This window comes from Lepidochelys kempii, chromosome 1 (genome assembly GCF_965140285.1).
Source record: "Lepidochelys kempii isolate rLepKem1 chromosome 1, rLepKem1.hap1, whole genome shotgun sequence".
NCBI classification, from domain to species: domain Eukaryota; kingdom Metazoa; phylum Chordata; order Testudines; family Cheloniidae; genus Lepidochelys; species Lepidochelys kempii.
Window position 1 is genome coordinate 272,284,422 of NC_136380.1, and position 13,753 is coordinate 272,298,174.

Genomic DNA, 13,753 nt, shown 5'->3' on the forward strand with positions numbered 1-13,753 from the left:
TTTTTTCTCCTGCTGATAATAGCTCATCTTAACTAATTAGCCTCTCACATTTGTATGGTAACTTCCAACTTATCTGGATAGATAGATAGATAGATAGATAGATAGATAGATAGATAGATAGATAGATAGAGTGACAAAACTCTGTCCTTGCCTCCGTGGGTCCCGCATTTCCTGGCGGATTTTGCTAGCCTCAGAGGCCCACTGTGACCCTGCACGTAACCCTTATTTCTCTAGAGACAAGGGTCACAGTCTACTGATCCATTTTCATCATAAACCAGCGAGGGAGGTGAGGAGAAGTTATCCTTCCTTGCACAGTCTCTGTTGTCTCCCAGTCTCAGTGATTAATCAGAGGGCAAAGGTGTGTGTGTGGGGGAGCCCGGGCCCACCCTCTACTCCAGGCTCCAGCCCAGGGCCCCCATTAGTATCAGCTATGGTAGCTGACCTTTTAGAAACATAACATGTACAATTCCCTGGACTACTTCCCCCACAGCAGCCCTCACTTCCTCAAGCTCCACTTCACCCTTACCTCAGGGCCTCCTTCCTTGTGCCTGATATGGTGTGTACTACTCAGCTTCTCCAACAGCGCAACTTCCTCCCACAGCTCCTGACATGCACACCCAGCTGACTAACTGGGAGGCTTTTAACTAGTTTCAGCCAGCCCCTGATTGGCTTCAGGTGTCCCAATAAACCTAGCCTTCTCCCTGCCTTCTGGAAAGTTCTTAATTGGCCCCCGGTGTCTTAATTGACATGGAGCAGCTGCCATTTCACTTATCCTGGTACCAGGGATTTGTTTAGCCTGGAGCTAATATATCTATCTCCCACTACTTTATTATAGCCATCTGGCCTTGCCCCATCACGATAGATAGATAGATAGATAGATTAGATTAGATTAGATAGATAGTGACAAAGTTCCTGCTCTACCTTGGTGGGTCTTGCGCTTATTGGTGGATTTGCTCACCTTGAAGCTTCATGGCAGCCCTCAGCTTGGCCATTTTTCTGAACCCACAGTCCAGGTCGACTCCTCCTGTGTCTGACCAGGAGTTGGGAGGTTTGGGGGGAACCCGGGCCCACCCTCTACTCCGGGTTCCAGCCCAGGGCCCTGTGGAATGCAGCTGTCTAGAGTGCCTCCTGGAACAGCTGTGTGACAGCTATAACTCCCTGGGCTACTTCCCCACTGCCTCCTCCCAACACCTTCTTTATTCTCACCATAGGACCTTCCTCCTGTTGTCTGATAATGCCTGTGCTCCTCAGTCCTCCAACAGTCCACGTTCTCACTCTCAGCTCTTAGTGCCTCTTGCTCCCTTGTCCTCACACGTGCACCACAAACTGAAGTGAGCTCCTTTTTAAACCCAGGTGCCCTGATTAGCCTGCCTTAATTGATTCTAACAGCTTCTTGATTGGCTGCAGGTGTTCCAATCAGCCTGTCTGTATTAATTGTCTCTAGAAGGTTCCTGATTGTTCTGGAAACTTCCCTGTTACCTTACCCAGGGAAAAGGGACCTACTTAACCTGGGGCTAATATATCTGCCTTCTATTACTCTCCTGTAGTCATCTGGCCTGACCCTGTCACAATATATATGTATATATCTATCTTACTTTATGTTCCATTCTATGCATCCGATGAAGCGGGCTGTAGCCCACAAAAGCCTATGCTCTAATAAATTTGTTAGTTTCTAAGGTGCACAAGTATTCCTTTTCTTTTTGTGGATACAGATTAACACGGCTGCTACTCTGAAACCTACCAAATATACGAACATCCCCAAACCGTTCTATTTCACTGGCCAATGGCCCTACTGGGCCTACAACAAGCTGAAAATAACCGCGAACACCATGTGGTTGTCAGCCTGCAATGAGGAAAAATTCTTTACTGACCCCAAACCATTGGGAAGCCCAGCACTGTTAAAGCACTGTTTTTCCATACAAATCAAAACCAGGTTGCCTCACATTAGAGGAAATGAAAAGAAAAAAACATAAAGCTATCAGGCAGAAGTGAGGGAGAGAAATGGGCAAGAGCAGAATGCCTTCTGGCCAGGCAGGACAATATAATCTCCTCTAACCCCTCCCCACCCCCAGCATGAATTGTGAAAAGGTAAGGTAACCCATAGATAACCTCTGGGATTCAAGCCCACTGGTAAGGGAAGAAAATCCATGTCTCCATGGTGCAACTACAAGGCACGTCTGCCCTTCCTGGCAACTGTATTCCGTGGAGAGGTGGGTTATAAGAAAACACTATGATCCTCTCCTCAGGCAGACCTGCAAAAGCACATGATGTTACAGTGGAGGGCATTCTTAGAGAATCAACAATGAAACTATATGCTTACAATTGCTTTCATTTGCCATTTCAAGCTGGGTGAAACAGCAATACTGAGGGGAAAAAGTTTAGCGCCAGATCTTCAGCTGGTGGAAATCAGTGTAGCTCTGTTGAAGTCAAAAGAACTACACCAATTTACACCAGCTGCTTATTTCATTCAAAATTTTAATTAAATAAAATCTGGCCACAAAAATCTATAGTAACCTCATTGTCCTTGCTAGTCTCTTTCTCTCTCTCTCTCTCATATAGATTAAAGGAATAGCTATATTGAAAATCTCCCTAGAATCTTGCAATGAACAAGTTGTAATAATATAAGTTAGAGATACAGCAGGCCTTTTGTATTATCAGACTCTAACAATGGTCATGATTCAGCAAAGCCCATAGGCACACACCTAAATGTGAGCACATGCTGAAGTGCTCTGCAGAAGAAAGGCCAATGTTTCCTGCTAACTTTTGCAATCATGGTGCAAATATATATTAATTCATCTCCATTCATAAATTCCTGTATAACAGTTAATGAAAAATCGGTGTAAAAGATTGCTATATTCTCCCTTTGATTCATACTGAATCAGCAGTGAAAGCCTGGAAATAAGAAAATTGCTATCTGTTACTAATGTTCTTGCATCTTCCCAAATACTTATTTCAGTCTCTGTTGACAATACTGTAAATCTATTCCATTGCTTCTGTAATCTCCTTCCAGTAATTTTTAACTATACCTCATAGGTCTAGGATTTTCAGAAAATACACACACATTCTTTCTTAGCAACAGCAAATATCCACAGAGTGTTGCACTTTGAATGTCAACTATAGTAAGTGGAGAGTAACTGAAAAGAAAAATAACCAGTTAAAGATACACAGTTTGTAGATTGTAAAGCCAGAAATGGCCATTATGATCAGTTGCAGAGCTGATTATTTTCTCTCAGAGTTTACCAGGTCATCTGCAGATGATATAAACTTCCAGGCTGATATATAAACAATATCGACAGTTCTAGTCTCGGAGTCTCAGGAAAGGATCAACTCCAAATTCCCTGAAGTCAAATCAAGATACTACACAGACCATGCTGTTCCAATTTCCAGCTTCTGAAGACTTTCTTTAGTTCCCCTTTGATTTTTAGTCTGTGTCCACAATCTTCCAATCTCAGAGTCTGGCAGCTGATCCTAGTCCCAAGACCTGCATGTTCTGACCTGCCAGTGAACCTTTTCTCTCATAATCTTTCTCCGTTTATGCTTTGTTTCTTTGCACAGATAATTTTAACTAGTTCAGACGTGCTTATTAGACACAAATTAATAGAGCAATAAAGAGCTAACTTTCTATTTTCGATTAATGTTAACTCTATCACTGTAATATCATTAAAGCAACCACGAAAGATTCCCAAAGGGTTCACGGTCGCACAACTATTCTGAGGTGCCATCTACCGACAGTGAGTGTTGCACAGTCTTTTCCTTACTCTACTTCACCTCCTGTTAATCCAGAAAAAAATTAAAGAAAAAAGGGCTGAGCAAAAGAAAAAAAGGCAGCAGTGACACAAATTAACATAAAAAGAACAGGAGGACTTGTGGCACCTTAGAGACTAACAAATTTATTAGAGCATAAGTTTTCATGGGCTACAGCCCACTTTATCGGATGCATAGAATGGAACATATGGTAAGAAGATATATATATATATATACATACAGAGAACATGAAAAGGTGGAGTAAGAGGCTAATTAATGAATTAAGATTAATTATTATAGCTCATCTTAATTAATTAGCCTATTACTCCACCTTTTCATGTTCTCTGTATGTATATATATATATATCTTCTTACCATATGTTCCAGTCTTTTCATCTGATGAAGTGGGTTGTAGCCCATGAAAGATTACGCTCAAATAAATTTGTTAGTCTCTGAAGTGCCACAAGTCCTCCTGTTCTTTTTGAGAATACAGACTAACACGGCTGCTACTCTGAAACAAATTAACATACTTATTCTGCTCACTGTGTGTTGACATTGTAATCAGAAAGCACAGCTAGGAAAAACTCAACGCCTTCTCAACACCTATGTTCAGATATTCAAAATGTGACCCTTGATCTCTATGTTCTTTTTGTCACCCAGGATTTTTCTCATTTATAACATGATTTGCACACAGAAATTTGCACTGCAATCTCTGCTCTGATAGCAGGGATGAATTACACTCTCCGTCATTTCATTAAACATTAGCAGCTATATTTACCCAATGGTCCATGAGAAATGATTCAGTCTTTCCTTCCCATTTTAAAGGATGAACAAGTGCATTAGCTGGCTCTAACTTGCTCACTCCTAGGTATCCAATAATGAGCAAAGAGAAATTAAAGCAGTCGCATCACTGAAAAGCCAGCACAGCATTTGAGCAGGGGAAGTGTGGCATTAGGAAAGTGAACATTAAGTGTACCCTCTTTATGAACAAACATTTTTACACAGAAGGGGGAAGTGAAATTAGTTGAGAAGCATGAGCCATAAAGACAATTGTGAATGGAAGACATCCCCATCATCTCACAGGGTCAACTGGAACAGAGGAAGAGGACTGTGTGCTACCCCACTGGCTCTGGAGAATGCCAACCGCAGTTTTAGAAGCTGATTTAAAAAGGAATACAAATAGTTTGCTTCATCCATACAGTATGTTCATTTTAAAAGCCATGGGACAGATTTTGTCCTCCTTCCCTTCCCCCTCCCCGCTGTACAGCTTGAGTACTTTATAAGGCCTGTTAATACTCTGCAAGAGGTTGGGGAGCAATCTTGGGGTGAGTGCAGTGTAAGGCTGCTTATTGTAGCTCTACACTGGTTCCCCTTATAAGCCTCACTCTTCTGTGTCTGAGAGGTTTCAAAGGGTGGTTCTGGAGGACTTTTGTGTGAGGTTATTCAAAGCTGCCTTGTCACTTCTCTTATTCAACATGTTTATAAGGCCACTGGGGGACATACTGAGATGATAGGAATGTGGTGCTAGTAATATGTGGATGCCCCTCAGCTTTATGTCTCAGAATTCAGCAACCCCAGATGCTGCACCATTAGCTATTTCTCGTGGCCTAGCCAAGACTAGGACTTGGATGAATGAACCTGAGCTGGCTGAAGTTTATTCAACAGAAGATAGAAGTGATGCAAGTGAGCTGGAAGAGGGATTTGAAGGGTATAGCAAAGGCAATTCCTGCCCCTGTTTATTGAAAAAGTATTGTCACTCTTTAAAAATAATTTTACTAATATATAATACAACAAGAGAAATTATACAGTATCATAAATATTAAAAATATAGTATTACAATAACAAAACCAAGGACTATATGCAGACAAGAAAAAGGGACATTGTGACTCTGAAATCCATATTTAGAGCTGCACAAAGCAAAACAAAATACCATTGCAGGTGATCAGATTAAATATTTTAACAAAACTACAAAAAAAACCTCCTTACTTAGGTCTCAAACCTGCAAACATTCTTGCATGTGCCTAGTGTCACTGATTTCAATTAGACTATTCAGTGTGTGCAAAGTTACTACTGTGCATTTACAGTTGCAGAAACAAACCCACCCATTCTTTTCCTTGTCGAAAACTAAATGCAACTTTTGAAGGGGAAAAAACCCCTGTATCTTCACTCGGTCATGACTGAAAGCCTATTGAAGTCAATGGGAGTTCTTTCATTGACTTATTGCCTTTGGATCAGGCCAGGGCCAAGGTAGGAGAAGACAGCAGAGACAAAATGTTACCATTTTTGTCATAAAATGGGTGAGATCTTATTTGGATAAGAAAATTGGTCTATGACACTTTTTTTTTTGTCATTAGATGTTCGTGGAAATGGCAGAAAGCATAAATTTCTCTCCTTTGTACTAATTTGCACGTTTTCCAAGAGTGTGCTTTCACACATGACAATAAACCAAACTAAATACTAATGCTTTTGTTCAGCTCTTCCTGCATTATTGATTTCCCATGATTAAAATGTCCATCTTATCTTTATATTTCATATTTAGCCCAAATAGATACTCATTTTCAAATCAACTAAATGTATTTTTAAGAGAATTAAAGAAGAAAACTGAGGATTTTGCTACTATTTTGACAAAATTCAACTTTGGACAAATTGGATTATTGCTTCCATATAGAAAGTTTTAGTGAAACCAATTAGACAAGTGTCTTTCCATGTTCCGTCCTTTAGAAAAGGTTCAAATTCCAGCAAATCCATATAAGCACTGAAAATAGGGACCATATGTGTCTGCTACTAAATGCTAGCATGTATTCTGAAGGCACTTTTAACAGGAAAACACTCAGGAGAACCTATTAAGCTTATTATATAGTGTTCTGTTGATGATTCCTTTTATCTTCTTTTAATTGTAGAGTAAAGCTTTCTTTCAGAGGAATCAAAAGATTAGCCTGGATAAGCTGAATTCCAGAGCATAAAGGAAAAAGATGGGGTTCAAAAATCAGTCAAGTATGAGTCTACATCAAAAGGAAAAAGGGAATCATGTTGAATATTGTTTATATGTGTAGGGAACTTCAGATAACTGTCTTGTTTCGGAAGGCTCACTCCTGAAAATATTTAATCACTCAGTTTGTCAATGCACATCTTTCTAATGTGCAGAGAAGTCAGTATGTTGTAATGAGATCTCAAAACATAGAAGAGCCTTTGATATTTCTGCTACTGGAAACAGTTTCACAGATCCCAAATCTCAAGGCAATTTAACATCACATCATAGCCTCAAAATTAAGCAAAAGTGTCAACCCATTGAGTGTCCTTTCCCTCCAATCCCTCACTGTTCATACTTAGAACTTTTAAAACCATGCCAACCATTTTTAATGACTCACATTCATATTCGGATGTAAAGTGTATCCTGTACAGTACGCTAAAGGTCATGTGAATTCTCCTTCAGTGGATGTATGTACCAGGGAACAGGTTGTAAGGGATTAAATGGGAAGGGCCCTCATTACTTTCTACACACTGACTTCATCTTTTTCAGTAAAAGGAATGTATTACGGGTAAAGGCAATATTTTCCACCTGTAGAACTCTGAAGCACAACACTGAGAGGATAATTTTGTTCAACTTTTAAATTGACGTGTTTTGTTGACACCAAGGGCAAATACAATTGCACAACAGGTTTAGATTATTTTATGTCAGCCAATACTTTTGTGGTAAAAAGCAAACATTCAGAGACTGGGTTTAGTTCAGGTGAGATGCAAATATTTTGAAAGCTTTTCTGAAAGTATTCAAACAAGAAAATTGGTATTTTTGTGTTCAGTCACTACCTAAGGATTTAATATGGCATGCCATAAAGTGCCTGAGCACAAGATAGCTGGATAAACTGCAAATTATAATATCTCATTTACAATATTCCCAACTGCAAGCATTCAAAAATCATCTCAGGTCCTCCAAAATGAAAAGATTGACTTAAAAATTATGAAGGTTTTGTTTTTTTAATATATTTTGGGTCTTTTTATTTTCCTTCTGAGCCTTTAGGGTTCACTTTTCCTACTTTTTTTCTGCAAACATGAGGAATAGAAACTTACTTTAAAAATACAATAAATAAAAGCTAAGATTCTCACTTAATCAAAGGAATTCCGAAGCTGGTACTTTAAGAAACAACACCAAATATCATGAGACTCTTGATAAAATTGAGAGAGTTGACTACACTGGCATTAGTTACATTTTTTCCACAGTTCAATTTCTACAGCCAACTGCCATAAACTAGCATCCTCTTTAATGAGGAAGACACATTACCAACTATTTACAAAAAGAAAAGGAGGACTAGTGGCACCTTAGAGACTAACCAATTTATTTGAGCATAAGCTACACGAAAACTTATGCTCAAATAAATTGGTCAGTCTCTATGGTGCCACAAGTACTCCTTTTCTTTTTGCAAATACAGACTAACACGGCTGCTACTCTGAAACCCAACTATTTACAATCTGCTTAATTAAGGCTCAAGCACTCACCCCAGTAGGCCACTGACTCTGAGCCCCTGGCCCTCTATGTTTAATTATTGGCAAATAGGGAGTAGACAGCCCCCAAACTTTCAGGACAGGGGGACAACAATATCTTCCTCCTCCTCCCCACGCTGAGCCTAGGCAGCGGAGAGCCAAGGAGGAAAGGGAAGGCCAGTTGCAGCTCCAGAAGTGCTCCTGTGTGTGCAGTGAGCAGCAGGAGACTCCCCCCTTCTGTGAAGCTGCCGGAAAGATAAGACAAGAAAAGACCTTCACTCACTACCTGAAAGGCAGTGGCAGCACCAGACCCAGCCAGGAGGGGGAAGCAGAGGGAAGACCCAAGTTTCCTCCTGCTGGTAGCGCTCAAAAGTAATGTGTGTGTGTGTTGGGGGGAGGGGAGGAATTAATCCCTTCACCACAGGCCTGGGGCTTGTGGGAGGAGGCAGAGAACACCTGCCACTCCTCCACCCAATGGAGGGAAAGAAGATATTGCTAAGTGGGGCCAGAGAACCATCTGAGACAGGCACAACGTGTGGTTAGGGTGGGACACAGAGTGCTCTATAAACATGCACAGACTCACACGGGCATGGAGTAAAATTTTTGAAAGCACACACACTTTGCCGGGTAAATATAGGACATGGTGCAAAGCAGGGGCTTTCAGGTGGTGAGGATTGCACTCATCTGTGAAACCAGCTGCTTGTCCTCCCTCCACCAAACTTCGGGTCAAAATGACTCCACTGCCGTGATGTGCCCCACCACTACACACACACACTGCCTGGCAACATAACTCCACTGGTGCAGCATAGTCATACACTCCCCTGGGACTCCCGAGGACCCACCCCAGGATGCTCTAGTGCAGAGGTGGCTCCTTGTAAAAGAGTACAGTTTCTGGTACTATCAACTTTCCTCTGATGTTTGTGCTGTGTTCATGAGAGGGGGCTTCACAAGTGCACACCCCATTCTCACCCTGCCACTCCTTCCTCCTATGCATGACTTCAATCTCGTGGAGAGACTTCTGCCAGTCCCAGGAAGGGGGAGGAACAAAGCTGCAGAGGAGAGGAAGAGTAGCCTCTTCTGCACAGGAAAGGAACAGCCATACCCAGAGGAACCCCTTCACCGAGAGAACAAGGGAATTCCAATCTGGCCGCTGATGGCAGAAAACAGTGCTATCAGCTATGCTCAGTAATATTAGATCACCACCATGCCAAAAACTCCTTAGTAAATGCAAAGTGTTAACTGTTATCTGCCAATAAAAACGTAAAACAAAATCAGGTTGACAAGCAAAACAATCTCAAGAATACAAAGACTAGCTGCAGAGTGAGAAAGAACCAATGTGCTCTTGTAAGATATGCATAAGGGATTTTATTACACCAGCACTGGCTAACCCAATGTTAGTTGGATCATCCTGTTAACATTATCCGCTATAGACAATCAATTATGAGTTAAATGATAGTGTTTCGCATTCATGCTGCTTTAGTTTTATCAGCATTTCTTTGAAAAAACATAATTTTCATTTGAAAATTAGCCCTATGTTAAAATCTGGAATATGACATCTCAGTTCAGAGATATTAGATATTGATTGGCTCAACAAATAAATCCAATTCCTTGGTTATTGCTCTAGAAATATAGTCCAGAGCTGGAGGAAAGTCGATTTTATTAATTTGTTTATTTATATCCTATAACTTAAAAACAACAAAAACAGTGTGACTCAAGTTTTACATTGTACTAGTCTATATAACCATGTATTGCTAATTACCCTCATCCTCCCTCCCTGTTTCTCACCACCAGCTCTAGTATCTTAGCTTAGATCCTAAGCTTTTTGTGGCAGGGATGGTGTCCTTCCGTATCTTTGAACCACATCTGGCACAATGGGGCCACATCCTGAGCATGACTTTTTGGAGCTACTGTAATAAATATAATTAGTAAGATCAGTGTCTCAATCATTTAAGCAGAAACCCATTGCTCTTGTATTAATTATTCTTTTATTACTTTCTAAAATAAGTAAAATGTGCTTGGTTCTGTTCAGAGATAAAAAATAAAACAGGACAATGTGACAGAGAATGCAGAACAAGCATGAAAATATACTACTATATGTAGGAGCACAGCAAACGGAAATGGATGCAAGAAAAAGACGAATGAAAGTTGTATAACTAGTGTTGTCGAGCTCTGAGTGTTTTGTGCGGGAACAGTGGGTTTCTCACTCATGCCAATTCAGCATAGGGAGTAAGAATAGGTACAATTCAGGTTGATTTCTTTCTTAAACAATTTGTTTAAATGTAAAGTTCCAATAAATAAGGTAGATTAGAGGGCACGTCTACACAGCAGTTAAATACCCCAGGTTGGCCTGGGTCCGCTGACTCAGGCATGCGGGGCTCGAGCTGCAGGGTTACAAAATGCTGTATAGATGGTTGGGCTTGGACTAGAGCCTGGGCTCTGGGACCTTCCCGCTTTGCAACCACTGTAAAGTCTTGGAAGAAATGCTGTATTATTAGGGTTGGGTGGCAGTTTTCTTTTGCAGGGAGAAAGTTTGCTGCCTGCCTTAATCTCTCTAAAAAAAATAAACTCTTGAGGTAGAGTTGCTCCCTGGCAGCTAAGGACTGATGTTTTGGTTGAGATTCTTGAACAAAGGTTTTATGGGCACAGTGTTCGACCACCTCTGTTCAAAGCCTAGTGGATATAGAGCAAAATATAAGTTACACTAAGACAATACCCAAACACAGCATCAGTGATTTCTCCTCCAATGGAAAACCAACCTGCAAGCCTCCAAAATCTGCAACCAGTTGGTAGAGGGGTGAAAATAATATAATACTGCAACTAGAAGGATTTTTCTTATGAAAACACTGCTGGTTGCTGTAATGTATAAGGAGCATTTCATGAACCTGTGACAATGTCATCACAGTACAGTCTTTATTTTAGGATTTTCTATGGTGTCCATCACCATAGTATCTAAGAATTATATAGGTAAATTAGATCTACATGAGGAGCTCAAAGGTTGGGTTTTCTCAAAGGTCTCTTCTACCTTTTGTAATCCCCACCCAGGTCTTAGGAAGACCTGCTAGATTATATATATATACTGTGTGTGTGTAACAATCTGGACCTGATCCAATGTACACTGAAGTCATGGGAGTCTTCTCAATGACTTCAATGACATTGGAATGAGGTCCTTGGTTGGAAAGCCACAAGACACATGGTCTTTTTTTGAGAATCTCTGTGGGACTAAAGAAGGAATGATGTGTACCCATCTGCTTCCACCCCTGACCTACCACACCCATCCCAGCTCACCCAATTCTTCCCACCTCGTGTGGATAGCTGTCCTTCAGAGAGGGTGCTGTGAGGTCCATAGGCCGGTGGAGGACAATGCCACAGAAGTGGTTGATTCCCTTTTTCCATGTGGGCAGAGAGATCTGTGTGCAGCTTGTCTCTCCTTGTACAGATGTGAAGGGTGAGAGCAATCTGGGTCTGAGTGTGTTCTCTGGTATACCAGTGCATCTATGGAGTTATTCCAGTAAATCTTGTGATGCAAATCTCAAAGACCTTCAATTGTCCTCTATTCTTCTTGAAGACAAACTCCTATTGAAGACTATGAAATTTTGCTTGAGTAAGTACAGTGTAAAAACAGAGTGAAGATGTCAGGATTTGATCCAAGGAGAGCGGAAAATTGGCCTCTACATTTTAATCTGACCTTTAAAAAAATCTATTTATAGTTTGTTTTTTATAAAAAGAGAACAAATGTAACATGTTTTACTGAGTAGTAATTTTAGTTATATTTGTTTTTTCATATTTTGTCTGGTGCTGTTTCTATGCTATTTCCTTTCAGACACGGAGCTAGACACTCAGTTGACATATACTGGCATAGCTCCATTGAAGTAACTGGAGCTAAGACAATCTAAACAAAGTGAGGATATGATCCCATATATTTATTGTTGCAGCTGATGACATCAGGAAACAGTTTAGAAGCTTGCCTCTCCCATTGTGCCCACAAACTGTGAGAGCTCTTGTGCCTACAATTATTTGTGGGTTCAGTTAATGTCTCCTGGACAATGAAGCACTTGATTGTACTCACACCTCAGGTATTTATCTGCCTACATTAACTGTACCTACAAATAATTACAGACAAAACCTCTTAATCCCTGGTTAAGGCTGCACTGAAAAGTTGATCTTCAATGTGATGCTTCCTGATTTCTTGAAAATAATTTCTCTCTTAAATTCAGCAGAACTGCAACTGGTGACATTAACCAAGACTAAAACAATTTTCATACTTCTGTTCTGCCCTTAATCACTCTATCAGTTAACTTCATCACTTCCTTTTTATACCAGTGTATGAGATGCAAAACCAAAGAGACCCTTACTTCCAGTAAAGAGATCTCTCACTGCAGAGGTAAAATATATTAGAAGGAGCTTTCTCCCTATTCAATCACTGTTACAAATACTCCTCTTAGAGAAGCAGCACAGAATATCACTGCTGGGTTCTATTTCTGGCTCTGCCAACCTGCTGTGTAACTTTGGGTAAGTCACTTCACCTCTGTGCCTCTTTTGTCCCTGTAACAGAGTAGATCTACCTCTCAGGAATGCCCCCTTCTGGTCAGGTGTGTTTTCTGTCTTTTCTCGATTTCCTCCGCTCATTGTGCCCCCTGTCAGCAGCTGGGTTTATCAGGAGGGTCTTTGGTGACTCAGCCCTCTGGCCAAGTCACACTGTCCATATGCGAAACAAACAAACCCCTTCCCGGTACACAATCTAAAATATCCCCAGTGTCCTACAGCCCTTCCTGGGCTCGGTCGTTTAACAGTCCAACAAGGCCCATCACAATGCCCTGGCTTGGTCCGGCAAGGTTGCAAGGTTCCTACTCTGGAATTGAGCAGCACCCTGAGGGCTTCTTGCCTCTACTTGAGTCATCCGTGACCCCAGCCTTCCTGATAAGCCACCCCTCTTGGACTCAGTTTGCTGACCACAACTCCCTGCTGAGTCAGTGTCAGTGCAGCCCTCTCCCTTAGAGTGCGACAACTTTAATTCCCTTCCTTAGGGCATAGCCACTTCTCCCAGCAGCTGGTTGGAGGGACCCAGTCCCACCCCCTGCTCTGTGTCCCAACCCACAGACCCTTTAAATATAGCAGCACATGTTGCGTTCCTTTACTAGCTGCTGCTTTACATTTCCCTGGACCACTTCTCCGTAGCCTGTCTTAGTTGAGTCCCCACAGTCAATCAGAAGCTATTCTCTTGCTCCCCGGTCCCTGCAAGCAACTGATCTGCCCAGCCCTTTCAGCCCCTGCAGCCAGCCAGGAGCACCTCTTGCTCCCCTGGTCCCTGCCAGCAGACTGAACTCACTCTGACCCTGCAGCTTCTTTTATATGAGCCTGCTGGGCCTTGATTAGCTGCTCCCTACAGCCCCTTTCTTGATTGGCTGCATCCTATGCAGCCACTCTAGCAGCTTGAAGGATCCTCTCCACTGCCGTTTTCTGAGGCAGGGTATGGCAGGGCCGTGAGGCCTCCAGCCGGGGACCTCAGGGCCTACCCCACCCCTTCACAGTCC